The 13,228-nt window shown below is 42.8% G+C and overlaps 1 long non-coding RNA gene across 1 annotated transcript; it reads left to right on the top strand.

Moving 5' to 3' along the window:
• The first annotated feature begins 10,448 nt into the window (after positions 1–10,448).
• LOC119289459 lies at positions 10,449–10,978 on the top strand. The gene is made up of 2 exons (XR_005141511.1): positions 10,449–10,506; positions 10,771–10,978. It is a non-coding gene; the product is annotated as an uncharacterized LOC119289459 (long non-coding RNA).
• The last annotated feature ends 2,250 nt before the right edge of the window (positions 10,979–13,228 follow it).

Below are 13,228 nucleotides of genomic sequence, written 5' to 3'. Positions count from 1 at the left end.
GCTTTTTCTCACGATTCAAACCCCAATCTCCATCTCCGCACGCAACTACTCCTCTGCCTCGCCGCCGCCGCCGCCATTGCTGCACCCCATCTCCATCCCATTGCAGCAACACACTGCCAGCCTACCTCGTCTCCCCTCCGCCGGTGCGGTACTAGCCGCCCCCACCGAGCCCTAGCAGCAACAGGAGTTGTGAACATCGCAGATCAAGGGAGTGGTGGATGACTTAGGTCACGATAGGCGAGGAGATTGGGGATGGGTGTGGTGGAAGGAGCAGGTCATCATGAGGGTGGCGGGGACCCGCTCGTCCCTCCTTCCTCAGTCGATCGCGGCGTCTCCCGCCCAGGCTCATGCGCCCATGGTGGCAGCGGCTGCAGAAAAGGGCGAAGGGATCCCGCTCTCTCCTCTTGCATGATGCGTCACCTCTGCTCCTCCCATCCCTCGCCACCATCTCCTGGCCCATGGCTTCCTTGGGGCGCCATCGACTCGATCTGTCATACCTAGGTCGCCGGCGCAGCCGCTGTCCATGGTCATGTCTGGAGGTCGTCTTGGGCACAGGGATGCAGTGTGGTCTGAGGATGAAGAATAACTGGTAAGGTCTTCTCACAATGTTTGGATAATTTTTTATTTCCAGTTCAGGCTCCTTATAACAATTATTTGTTCATCTCTTGTAGAAGTTCAAATATATACCTCAGGACAATCTGGTGGAACAAAAAAGAAATTTTATATTTATTCGAGACAAATAGAGATTACCTGGTAATGTATATGACAACCCCTTATTTTCTGTAAAATGTTAGCGCAAATGACCAATGTGGTGTGAATTCCACTACTGCAGATATCTTGTTGATGGCACTATTTTTTGTCACTATGAAAACATGGATTATTATCACACTATGGTTCCTATTGGCGCCTATTGCTCAGAAGTATGAGGTCGGACCTTTATATTTAAGTAACTCCTTAGTTTGCTTCTCTGGAAAAATAAGTATTATTAGCATTATCGGACAGGGGAATAATACCTAATACTGAGGTACATGTAGCATTGGGCCAGTTTGAACATACATACCAATTTCTGTCTTGTCCAAGACAGGGGAATAAATACCTGTACTTTGCTTGGAAAAATAGAGTTTGAACATACATACCAATTTGTGGAGTATTTGACAAAAAACTACCACATTAGGGGTATCCGTCCCACAGAACTACCACTTTCAAAAAAGTGACTAATAACTACCGAAAATTTCAAATTTTGTGGCAAAAAACTACCAAGTCGTGTTGATCGTCCAGTTAGTCGTTTTAACCGCTTAACTGACAGTGATGGCCCACATGGCAGGCCGACGGCGGCCCTAACGGCTAACGGACGCCGCTCGCAGCCGTTAGTGGCCCGGCTCGGTCGGAACCAGCCAGGGGCTAGGTCAAAACGACCGACCGACCGGCCGACCGGCCGAACCACATCTCTCTCCCCGAGCTCTCTCCTCTGTATTCCTAGGCGGCGGTGCTAATGGCGGCGTTGGATCCAAACCCCGACGGCGATTTGTTCAGCGGCCAACCTCCTGACGTAGTTGGGGGCCGCGCCGACCTTTCGGAGGTCGATACGTGGCTAGGAAGCTCTAGCTTTGCGACCCAACAGCCTGAATCTGGAGTTGGCGGCGGCGGCGGCTCGACCACCGACGAGCCATCCTAGGAGTTGGCGGCGGCTCCACCACCGACGATGACAAGAAGTGCACCTCGTGGCCGGCGCAAGCTTCCTCGTGCGGGAGGCGGCAGGTACAACATATCTTCTTCCTTTTCAGTTTTATTGACAGGATGTATTTTAGGTTAATTTCCCCTAATGTATGATAACAGAGTAATTGCAAATTGTTAGAAACTTTAGCAGTGTGCATTCTTTATAATAATTCATTCCATTTTTGTCCATTATTGATGACCCAAAATGGGGAATTTTGTTCCATTTAGAAGGCAGAGATTCTGTTGTTAGAAACATGTACCAGTCAGACATATCATTTGGGACTCTAATATCTCTTATTAGGAGTGAGGGTTGCTGCTCTGATGATTATATGCACTATGTTAGTGATGCTCATAAAGGGATAGAAGGCTTAGAGAAAATATCTTCTGAGGATGATGTGCAGCAGATGTTGCTCCACTCTCTAAATGAAAAGAGTGTGAACATAAGAGTTGTGAGAGCAAATGAGCTGTGTAATGCAGATGAAAACAGAGATTATTATTTTTTTGATCATTGCATTAACACCCAACAAAGTTGCACTAAGTTGGTGGATACAAGCATGGACAGAAAGGAAGAGCTTAAGAAAAGTATTCTTCAGAGAGAAGCTGACCTCAATTATTTTGAAGGTGACACTGATGTATCAGAATTTCTGTCTGATTCAGATGGCAACAGTGTGGAACTGCAAGCAGTTTCTTCATCTGATGATGAAGATAGACCAATGGCACAAAAACTAAAGCCAGTGAGAAATCCTGGTCCAACAATTAGATCACACAATGAGGCTGAGAAAATGGAAAAACCAGATTGGTTGCCTGAAGCTGATGAAAAATGTTTTCCTGGTGATTATGGCATTAGTGATGAAGAAGATGAGCCTGAAGGATCCTATAAACTACCAAGTGGTAGGAAGAGAAGGAATATGAAGTTGAATGAAAGGGTATGGTTCAATCCCAAACTACCAAACCCAGAAGATCAGTTTTGTAAGGGATTGTGCTTCACTAGTGTTTATGAGTACAGAGATGCACTTAGGGATTTTCACATTAGGACATTGAGGAACTTTCAATACCATAGAAATGCCCCAGATAGGATTATTATTTGGTGCTCAGAGAGAGCACAAGGATGTGATTTTTATATCACTGCCTCTAAAATAGCTCATGAGAAAACTTTCTGCATTAAGAAGTGTGATATTGTGCACACTTGTGGAGCATGTGCAGAGTCCACAAAGGTTACTACAAAGTGGTTGTCCAGATCAGTACAGGAAGCATTGAGAGAAGACATTAGATCTCCTGTGGATGCATTAATTAAAAAGACAAAGACCAAGTTTTCAGTGGATGTGTCAAGGAGTGTGGCATATAGGGCAAGGAGGAAGGCTGTTGATGTGGTGCAAGGTGATCACAAGCAGCAGTATTTGAGGTTAAGAGATTATCTTCAAGCTGTTCTTGATACAAACCCGGGAGCAGGTGTATAGTGACAACATTTGAAGATCCAGAAAACTCAGCACCTACTCCTAGATTCAAGTATCTTTTCTACTGTTTAGCAGCTTCAAAGGAAGGTTTCCTTAATGGTTGCAGACCATTTATAGGTAACTTTTGAAGATTTAACTGTTATTAATTAGTGGTTTCTTAGTAGTTCTGTGTTGTAGCTAATTTGTCACTTAATCCAGGTCTTGATGGATGCTTCATCAAGTTAACCACTGGACAACAAATACTTGCAGCCACAGGAAGGGATGGCAACAACAACATCTACCCCATAGCTTTTGGTGTGGTTCACAAGGAAGACGGAGAGAGTTGTACTTGGTTTTTAACTCAGTTGAGATGTTGCATTGGTAGTGGCAACAAGTTTGGAACATACACCATCATATCTGACAGGCAAAAGGTTAGTGTCTTATGCACAAATATGTTAGATAAATGTTGTTTTAGTAAATATTGGAATTAATTAAGTTTGATCATGTGCATTACTAATTTGTTAATGCACAGGGCTTGCTTAAGGCAATAAATGAGGTATTCCCTGATTCACCTCAAAGGTACTGTCTTAGGCACATATATGCAAATTTCCAAGCAGCTGGATTTAGGGGGCAGGAACTAAAGAAATGTGTGGACCAGGCTAGCTACTCTTATACAAAACATGGTCATGAATTAGGGATGGCAGATTTGAAAGCACAGTATGAGGATGCTTGGAAATGGCTAAAAAAGATTGATGCTTCTGCTTGGGCTAGGTTTGCTATGGATCATACATGCAAAACAGATCTAGTGGTGAACAACCTGAGTGAAGTGTTCAACAAGATGATACTGGATGTTAGGGCTAAGCCTATAAGGACAATGTTTGAAGGGATTAGGACCAAGCAGATGATCAAGAGGCAGCAAACCAGAGAGAAGTTACAGATTAGCAGGTGGACAATCACACCCAATTATGCAGAGATTTTAGAAGAGAACAAGAAATGTGCCAAGTATTGCCAGGTTGATAGAGCAGGTGAAACAATATGGCAAGTTACCAGCAAAGAAAAAAAATATTCTGTTGACATGGAAAAATGTACCTGTGATTGCAAGAGATGGAACATGTCAGGAGTACCTTGCAGTCATGCCATATCTGCAATGACAAAGCAAAAACTGCATCCTGAGGACTATGTTAGTGAATTTTTCAAGAAGACATTATATTTTGAGACATACAAAGAAATTATATACCCTATCCCTGGTCTAGATTGCTGGCCTCAAACAAACACCAGACATTAAGCCTCCTGTTTTTAAAGAAAAGGCAGGGAAAAAACAAACTGCAAGGAGGAAAGGGCAGCTTGAAGTTCCAGGTCCAAGAGATAGTAGTAGGATGGGGACTATAACATGTAGCAATTGTGGGCTAGAAGGGCACAAGTATACAAGTTGCCAGAAGGCTCTGAGGCCTAAGCTTCAGATGAGGAAAAACAAACATCAGGTAATTACATGACTTACAAGTTTCCTTTTTCCATGGTATTTACCTCACTAAATGTGTCCTGGTTCTTGAATGCAGGAAAACAGGGCAGTTTATGCAGATACACCAGCTACACCAGCTCAAGGCCATGCTACAACTGAAAGAAGAGCCAATCCTACCATATCAGTCCCTGCTGCAACAGCAAATAGAGCATCACATTCTGCTCCAGGACCTTCTGCATCAGCACCAGCCCCTGTTGGTACATCCAGAAGGGGCAGGCCTGCAGGTAGAGGGAGGAATTCTGGTTTCAGTGCACCAAGATCTGCCACAACTTCTGCACAAGGTTTGGCAGGGACCAAAAGGAAGAGGTATTCAAACTCCAAATTGAAGGGCTACTTCTATGCAAGTGGTAACTAATGGTAAGTCTGAACTTAGTTTCTGAACTTAGTTTCTGCTCTTAGTTTCTGCTCTTACTTTCTGCACTTGTCTGAACTTGTCTGAAACTGAACTTGTGTGAAACTGAACTTGTCTAAGATGGGCTTGCTGCCCTGTTATGCTTTATTAATTTGGGCCTGGTACTGGGCTCGGTTATTGGATCTCTCTGCCCACCCCCCTCCCAAGCCTGCCATTCCGTCTACAAAAGAAGCATCGATCATACAACATCTTTCCCCTAGCCCAAAACCTAGCCACCGCGGAAGCACGCGGACCCTAGTTCAGCCAGAGATGGATCCAGCATTAGGAGAGGTAGTGGATGACCATGAGGAGGTTGATAGGGCTGCTGCGATGGCCAATCGCAGAGCACGTGCGCTGGAGCGACGGTGGAGGCTGGCTACCAGGATTATGGCAGAACGCAACGCCAACGATGTCAAGCAGTTCAATGAGGCGTTCCCAGAAGGAACACACATCACAGATGACCTTGTCATCTGGTGGGCAAGAGACAAGGCAAGCTTCCATCGATTCCAAGTAACAAGGACTCGGTGGACTAGGATGTTGGCTGCGTTCGAAGCAAGAGAGGATTAGTTCTCCGCATGTTCTCTGCTTGCTCTGTGTTTTCTATTTATGTATGTCTCTGAACTTATTTCTTCCTTCATACTACATTTGCCTGCACTTATTGTTGTTACTTCTGAATGTTCAGAGCGGCGTCATCTTCGTCGTCCGCAGAGTGAGAAAGCATGCAATAATGGAGATGCGGCAGCAAATTATCGTCATCTTCGTCGTCTGTATTAGTACTAAGTTTGCTTAAATCAGCTCGAACTATCTATGTTTTATGCGTTTTAATGCGTGGTACTGAAAGTTTCGTCTTTGTCTATGTCTGAATCTGGTTAAGGATCATGCTATCTAAGCATTGCTGAATGTTTCTAAATTTGGTTTAAGTTTATGAATCAGCTTCACATTCATGAATGTCTTGTAAATACTTGAGAATCTGGTTTGAGAGCATGCTACCTAACTTTCACTTTCCCGATGAGAAATGGCAGCAAATTATCACAAGTTTCAACACACTGAAACTGTGAACATTAAATACAGCACATCTACCACCTATACAGACTAGTAAAATCTCCTCACTATTACTACTCCACTGCCACACAACACCTCCTCCCACTTAACTCCTCCATATAACTACTACTCCAGCACCTATCCACCTCACTTCTGCCGCACCCACAACTACTCCTCCTCTCCTTAGCTCCAACCATGGCTGGTTCTTCCTCTTCCCCTTCCCCAGACCCATGGCTAAACCCATTCCCAACTGGCAAGGGATGGGTTGCCATGCTTCTTGGTTCAGCACGCAGCGACCAAGAACTCTTCCTCGACTACATGAAGGTCGCCATGAGGTACACCATCGCTATTGGGCTGGTAGATGCAGCAGAGGTAGTGAGGAAGAAGGCGACTAGCGAGGAGAAGCAGCGCATGGAGCAGCGCTATGGAAACCCAGGTAAGGTGGTCATGCCCATCGACATTCTCCTATGGGCAATGAAGGAGGCCGACTCCGGCGATGCTGGGCAGAGGCAGCGGTGGGCAGACCACCACTATGTCGCTCCAGCACAAGCTACATCAAATGCAAACACAACAGAGGTGCACGAAGATGACGACGACCTACAGATCGTCGCACAGCCAGCTATGCAGGCTCGCCGCCGTCCTCCTCCCATCATCGTCATCGATGAAGACGAAGAGGAAGAGGAGGTGGAGGTGCAGCCAAATCCCACCCAACTGAAGCAAGAGGTACGACGATCCGAACGCTTAGCAGGACAGACAACTAAGTGAATCTGAAACTATAAGTTTCAGATTCAGTTTCGTCAGTAGTTGAACTGTATAAGTTTCAGATTCAGTTTCGTCAGTAGTTGAACTACCTATGTCAGTTTCGTCAATTGAACTACCTATGTCAGTTTCGTCAGTGTCAGTAATCTTCAGTTTTAGCAAGTATTGTGCTATCTATGTAATGCTATTTATGGTGCCTCCTATGTTAACTACCTACCTTTGTTCAGTGTTACCAAGTTTGTGCAATGTGTGAAATGTTACAACAAACTTCCCAAGACCATATTTCAGGTAGGATAAAAAAGACAGATAGAAACTGCAGGCTTAGATAATAAGGTTCTTAACTTAGCATCAGGGCATTAAAGATAACATCATCTTAGAGCATTACAGATCAGGGCCATAACAGCACCCCACACCACAACCAAAATGATCTGAAACCATAGACAATTCTTAGGCTTAGGCAGTTCATTAGCTAATATTAGTACTGAGATGCATATTTGCATCAGACTCCTTCATTGCTAGGCCAGTTATATATAAAGGCCTCATATTTACTTACCAACCATGCCTAAAAAATCACTCCTCCATGACAACTTCTTTGATCTTGTCCAGCTTTTCCTTGCACCCATGACCAGCCTTCAGTAGCTCAGAAATGACATGCTCCAGCTTCTTCTTCTCTTCTTTAAGGAGGTCTCTCTCCACTTGTATCTCCTTCATGGCCTTCCTGGTGTTTTGAATGATACCAGCTTGACTCTGCAGGATGCACCTCTATTCTTTCTTCAGCTTAAGCTTCTCCATTTGAACATCAATCTTTGCCTTCTCATCAAGCTGATGCTTCTTCTCCTTAAGTTCATTGATTGCCTGGCTTGTGTAATCCATGTCATGGGATTTCTGCCCATCCTGGTAATCAAACAGCTTGGATACATCATCCACAAGCTGACTGTACTGATTGGCAAGAGAATCCAGCTCCTTCTTCAGTTTCTCAGCCTCTATCTCATGAGCTTCTTTGTCTTGGACTCTACCAAGGTTCTCCTCATGATACATATCCCACAGCTTGGTTAAACACCTCTGCAGAATTACTAGCCAAGGGGCATCTACCCACTCCAGAACACCACAGTTCACACCATCCTGAAAATGCAGTGAAATATTAATAATACCTAAATCCAGTAAAATTCAGTTACATAATTCATACATACATATCAATGTTTGTCTGAATGCAGTAACACAGAAATTCAGTTAGACCAATTTTAGATGTTCCCTAAATTTAGTTCCTATCAGAGATTTAGCTAACACATGAACACCACACCAGCTTTGTACTTCAGTTTTCAGTAAACAGATACTGAAACAACAAGAATATCAATGTTGTTTGCACTATGTACCACCAAATAAATCTACACATGAAAACCACTAACAATTAGTTGCTCTTACCGTAGTAGCACATCCAATGAATCTCCTTCCAGTGTCAGTCCCTTCAAATGCCACAAACCTGCCTGGTCTCTGCCTGTGCAGGATGCACCTACGGTCAGATTCAACCACAAGCCCACTGAAACTTGGATCTATCACCATGTCAGGAGTTTGCTGCAGTACCAACCCCATATATATCAGCCACAACACCTCACACATAAGAACTACATGGAAGAGTAGAGTGAGCTCAAACCCTAACCCTAACCCTAGCATAGGAGAGAACAGAGTGAGCTCACTTACAAAATACTCCATTTGCATGCTGCTGTACTCATCCATGTACTCGTCATCGTCGGCGTCGGATGTCTCGTTGCTGTTGGGCCAGGAAGGCATCCTCGCGCCGCCGCGTCGCAGTCGCCGGAGGAAACAGAGGAAGAAGAGAGAGCTCGGGGAGAGGAGTGAGTGAGTGAGAGTGAGTGAGGGTCGGCCGGTCGGTCGGTCATTTTGACCTAGCCCCTGGCTGGTTCCGACCGAGCCGGGCCACTAACAGCCGCGAGCGGCGTCCGTTAGCCGTTAGGGCCGCCGTCGGCCTGCCATGTGGGCCATCCCTGTCAGTTAAGCGGTTAAAACGGCTAACTGGACGATCAACACGACTTGGTAGTTTTTTGCCACAAAATTTGAAATTTTCGGTAGTTATTAGTCACATTTTTGAAAGTGGTAGTTCTGTGGGACGGATACCCTAATGTGGTAGTTTTTTTTCAAATACTCGAATTTCTGTCTTGTCCAAGACAGGGGAATAAATACCTGTACTTTGCTTCGAAAATAGAAACCGGGGTTTACTGCCTTACTTAAACTGGTTTCCTATTCCATGTATAAACCTGTAATTTTACGACTCAGCCACAGAACTCAAGTGCATGTAATCTTTCGGCAAATTTTTATGCCTGATGTATAGATTCTCTGTGTAGCAACGGTGCCACAATTTCCATAGTACAATTAGCAAGCCTCACAATGTTCTATTTGGTGCTAGATTTCTGATTATTGACAGATATTTTTGTATACTGTATGCCCAGATATTTGTGACGGGTTTCTTGATCATACTTTTTAGTCTTGGAAGAAGACAACAAGGTGATGTTAGGTATCTTATATAGCTTTTCAGTATGTGATGTTGTGTTGTTTAGGGTGAAAGTTGGCTTTCATAGTTTAGAACAAATAAAGCCTAGGAACATAATGGTCTTCAATGCCATTGGAATAGTTTTATTCTTACAATATTCATATTTGTTTGTACTCAGTGGTTTCAATTGTTGGGAAAAGGGGGGATGGATAGGGAAGAACAAAGGATATCGTATACTCTCTTTGGATTTAAGGCTAACCAATTTTTTGTTATTGAGTAGTGATACTACATAGAATCCTGTTTATTGCATTATAGTGTGTGTTCTTATGTGGTGTCTCCTTAATATAAAATGTATGTCATATTAGTGTTGTGATGATCGTGAATTCTGGAAGAGGACTTGTCACCTGTACCTTTGGAATATTTACATGTCCATCACTCATTTTATTATCTATTATATTAGGGGGCAGGCTATATATCCTTTAGATTTGTCGACCCACGAAATAAGTAGCATAACCATCATTCTATCAGTGTAAATAGTATTGTGAGGTAGTTTAGTGGTCAACAAGGATTGTATAAGGATGGAAAACACACATTTAAGACAGTGTTCTTATTTTGTATTCTTCCTTAGCAAGCACTTCTTCTTGATCCTTCTCTGTTCTATTTCTCTCCCTTGTCATGGTAATATCTTGAGTCATCTTTGCAAGAGCTGCTAACAAAAAGTTGAACATCTTAACAGGCTCGTATACCCAAAGTGGAAACTTGTTCCAGTGAACAAGTTCTCTAAGTTGAATATCTATGCAGTTCTGATTCTGAATGAGCATTTCTGAATGTATTAATTAATCACTTCTGAATCCTTCACAAACACCACACTGTAACCCTTGAAGTCATGTTAACGTTACTTCTTCATACTGGATCTAAACTTTTGGCTTTAAACTTCAATAGATATTTATTCTTCATACATGCCAATCTCATTTTATGTGTACGGAGGCTAACCACTATTTTTGTAATTCTGAATTGCAGGTCCATACTTGTCCTCTGTAAATGGTCATTCCATCAAAGTTAACATTATCGTGGTCATCATTGAGAAGCCGAACGGTAGCACCAAAATATAAAGTGAAGAGACCCACTTATCCAGAACAAGGTAGATCATCATGCTGTCATACCATACATCAAATGGTATGCCACAAATACAATCGCCAATCTTAGAAAACTCAACGAACAGTAAGGAGATTGGCTTGTATGGACTCCCCATTCGCCCTCTCAGTACACAATCACCAATCTAAGTTGTTCGAATAAGAACTACTTCTTAGTTTCCATGTTCTGTTATAATGGTCCCTTTTTTTTCAAATCTGCAGATTTTAATTATGAATCTAATTCAGATTTGTTCCATGTTTTTTGTTTGTAGTAAAAATCTTACTAGAGGCAACTGGATATAGGAAACAAAGTGAACTACCAGTTTTCTGTTGAACAATCACTACTCTGGTTTTATTGTGACGTGTACCTAAATTTATTCTTAGAGAAAACTTGACATGCAGACTGCATGTTCTTATGTATTGTTTCAGTAACAATGATTGCATAGTAATTCAGTTATAACTATGTAACAGAAGATGGCAGGAACAATGGTACAAATTCAAGTATGTACATGCCAAAGTTGATAGATTTAACTCTAGGCATTGCATTACTATGTCATGTTGTACTATTCTTTAAAGAATTTGTAGGGGGTACTAGAAAATATGACTCGATGAGGGATGCATTGATTTAAAAAAACGGCCTGAAAGTATTGAGTTTAGTAAAATATTGTATAGCCTTCTCCTAGAAGTTTGATACACTTTTCAAGAAAACAATTTTATTAATCATTAATCTATAACTTTTCTCATATTTGAACAGCAGTGTTATTTGAGTTCGGTTACAAAAAGTGGCATGTTAAAAACTTAAAATAGGTGGCTTGATGCAACTTTTGCGAAGTTTGTTAAAAGAAACGCAATGACGGTGCATTTCATTCTCATATGTGGTCTTTTTACAGTCCAATGCATCCTTTGGAATGGGACTTGAGCAGGCAAGGGCAAATCGACAGATCTCACTATGGTGGTGTATCATAAAGCTCCCCAAGCAATTCAATTGGATATTTCTAGAGATCAATTACGGGAAATCATATAGGTACCCTCAGTTTATCTTATTTTGCGGTTATTTGAATGACTATGTATTGTTGTATTGCCGTGCTCCGCGGGTTGGCGTTGGCCGCCAACAACGACGAGGCTGGCGGCTCGGGCGCGGGCGTCATCAACCTTGATCGGTGTCCTGTTTTTTCTTTTGTTTTTAGTTTTTGTTATGATCAATGTCCTGTTTTTTCTTTTATAAATTGTAATGAACGACCGAAGCTCGACGAAGATGTTCTAATCTCATTGTATTTGAGTGTCATTTATTTAGCTCTTCCAAAATTTATAATGTGGCTTCTTGTAACATGTCATTTTCATGTGTTTATGCAGATTGCAAAAAAAAAAAACACTAGAATGAGCGATTGCCAACTTGACACCGTCTCAACTTCCTTTGAGGAGGCGTCACAAGGTGGCGCCCCAACCCCTAGTACAAGATAGTACTGCACTATGATTATCCGCAAAAAACAAAAAACATAGCACTACTACTATGACAAATCAAAGGCCAATCTACGACCGACTGATCGATGCCGATCATGTACGTGCTGGGCCATGGCCGCCTTGCAAATCAGCAGTCTGCGCAGCGTCGTGCCATGCATGTTGCCGCAGCTGTGTCGGGACTTTACCCAAACCGCGTCCGTGCCGCACAGTAATACACCTCTGTAGACTTTACCCTAAACTACTACAGAACTATAAGACTTTTCGGATCAGCATAGTAGCACAGATTGTATGTGTTGGAAGTGGAAGAACTGCCTTTTATTTATCAGCGGGCAACACAAGGGGCACGTTGTGTTGCACGTGAAAGGTTGCACTGTGGTACTAGAAGCACTGGTTTCACAAGATTTTTGAATTTTACACTTTTTTTTCAGCATGGCTGGTTCTCAGAATAACATTAACATGCTTCAGCGTTCTCCAGTATTCGCATGGCTTCCAGAAGGCCACTGCCTAGGGGGCAATTTTAAGACCAATGGCCACCAATACAATAAAGGATACTACCTAGCTGATGGTATTTGTCCTCGGTGGTCAACTCTTGTGAAATCAATATTCAATCCGAAAGGAGAGAAAAGAACGAGATTTGCCCAAGCACAAAAGCTTTTGGTGTGCTTCAATCTCGATGGGCTATCGTTCGACACCCTGCACTAACATGGAGCATCGACAAACTTTGGAAGGTGATGACTGCTTGTGTGATCATGCACAATAAGACCGTGTGGAGTATGAGCGTCATGGCAACATCTACGACCAAGGGTTTCAATTTCAAGGTGGAAATGTTGTGCCTGAGCATCAAGAACAACAACGTTTGCACAATTTACCCAATTTCATCACAAAATGTGTGATTGGAAAACTCATATGCAACTCCAAAATGACTTGTTTGAGCACATGTGGGATCACATTGGCAACCAGTAGATGTATCGGTTCATTTTCTTTCGATATATGTTCGTGACAATTTAAATTTGGTTATAAACTTTATGTTTTTTATTTGGTTGTGAAACTATTTATTATTATGGTACTATGTGATTTATTTGGTTGTAATAAACTTATATGTAATGTTTCTTTTTAGTTAAAAAATGTCCGGGATCACACGTTGGAGTTAGACCTAAGAGCATCTACAGCCGGACTTGGCAAATCCACCCCTCAAACGCCAGCGGACATGCCTGGGCGCCTCCGCGGGCGTTTGAGGGGCGGATCCGCGGACAGTGACCAGTCACGCCT

This window comes from Triticum dicoccoides, chromosome 4A (genome assembly GCF_002162155.2).
Source record: "Triticum dicoccoides isolate Atlit2015 ecotype Zavitan chromosome 4A, WEW_v2.0, whole genome shotgun sequence".
Lineage (NCBI taxonomy): Eukaryota > Viridiplantae > Streptophyta > Magnoliopsida > Poales > Poaceae > Triticum > Triticum dicoccoides.
The sequence above is the reverse complement of the archived record's forward strand: the minus strand, read 5'-3'. Positions and strand labels throughout refer to the sequence as shown.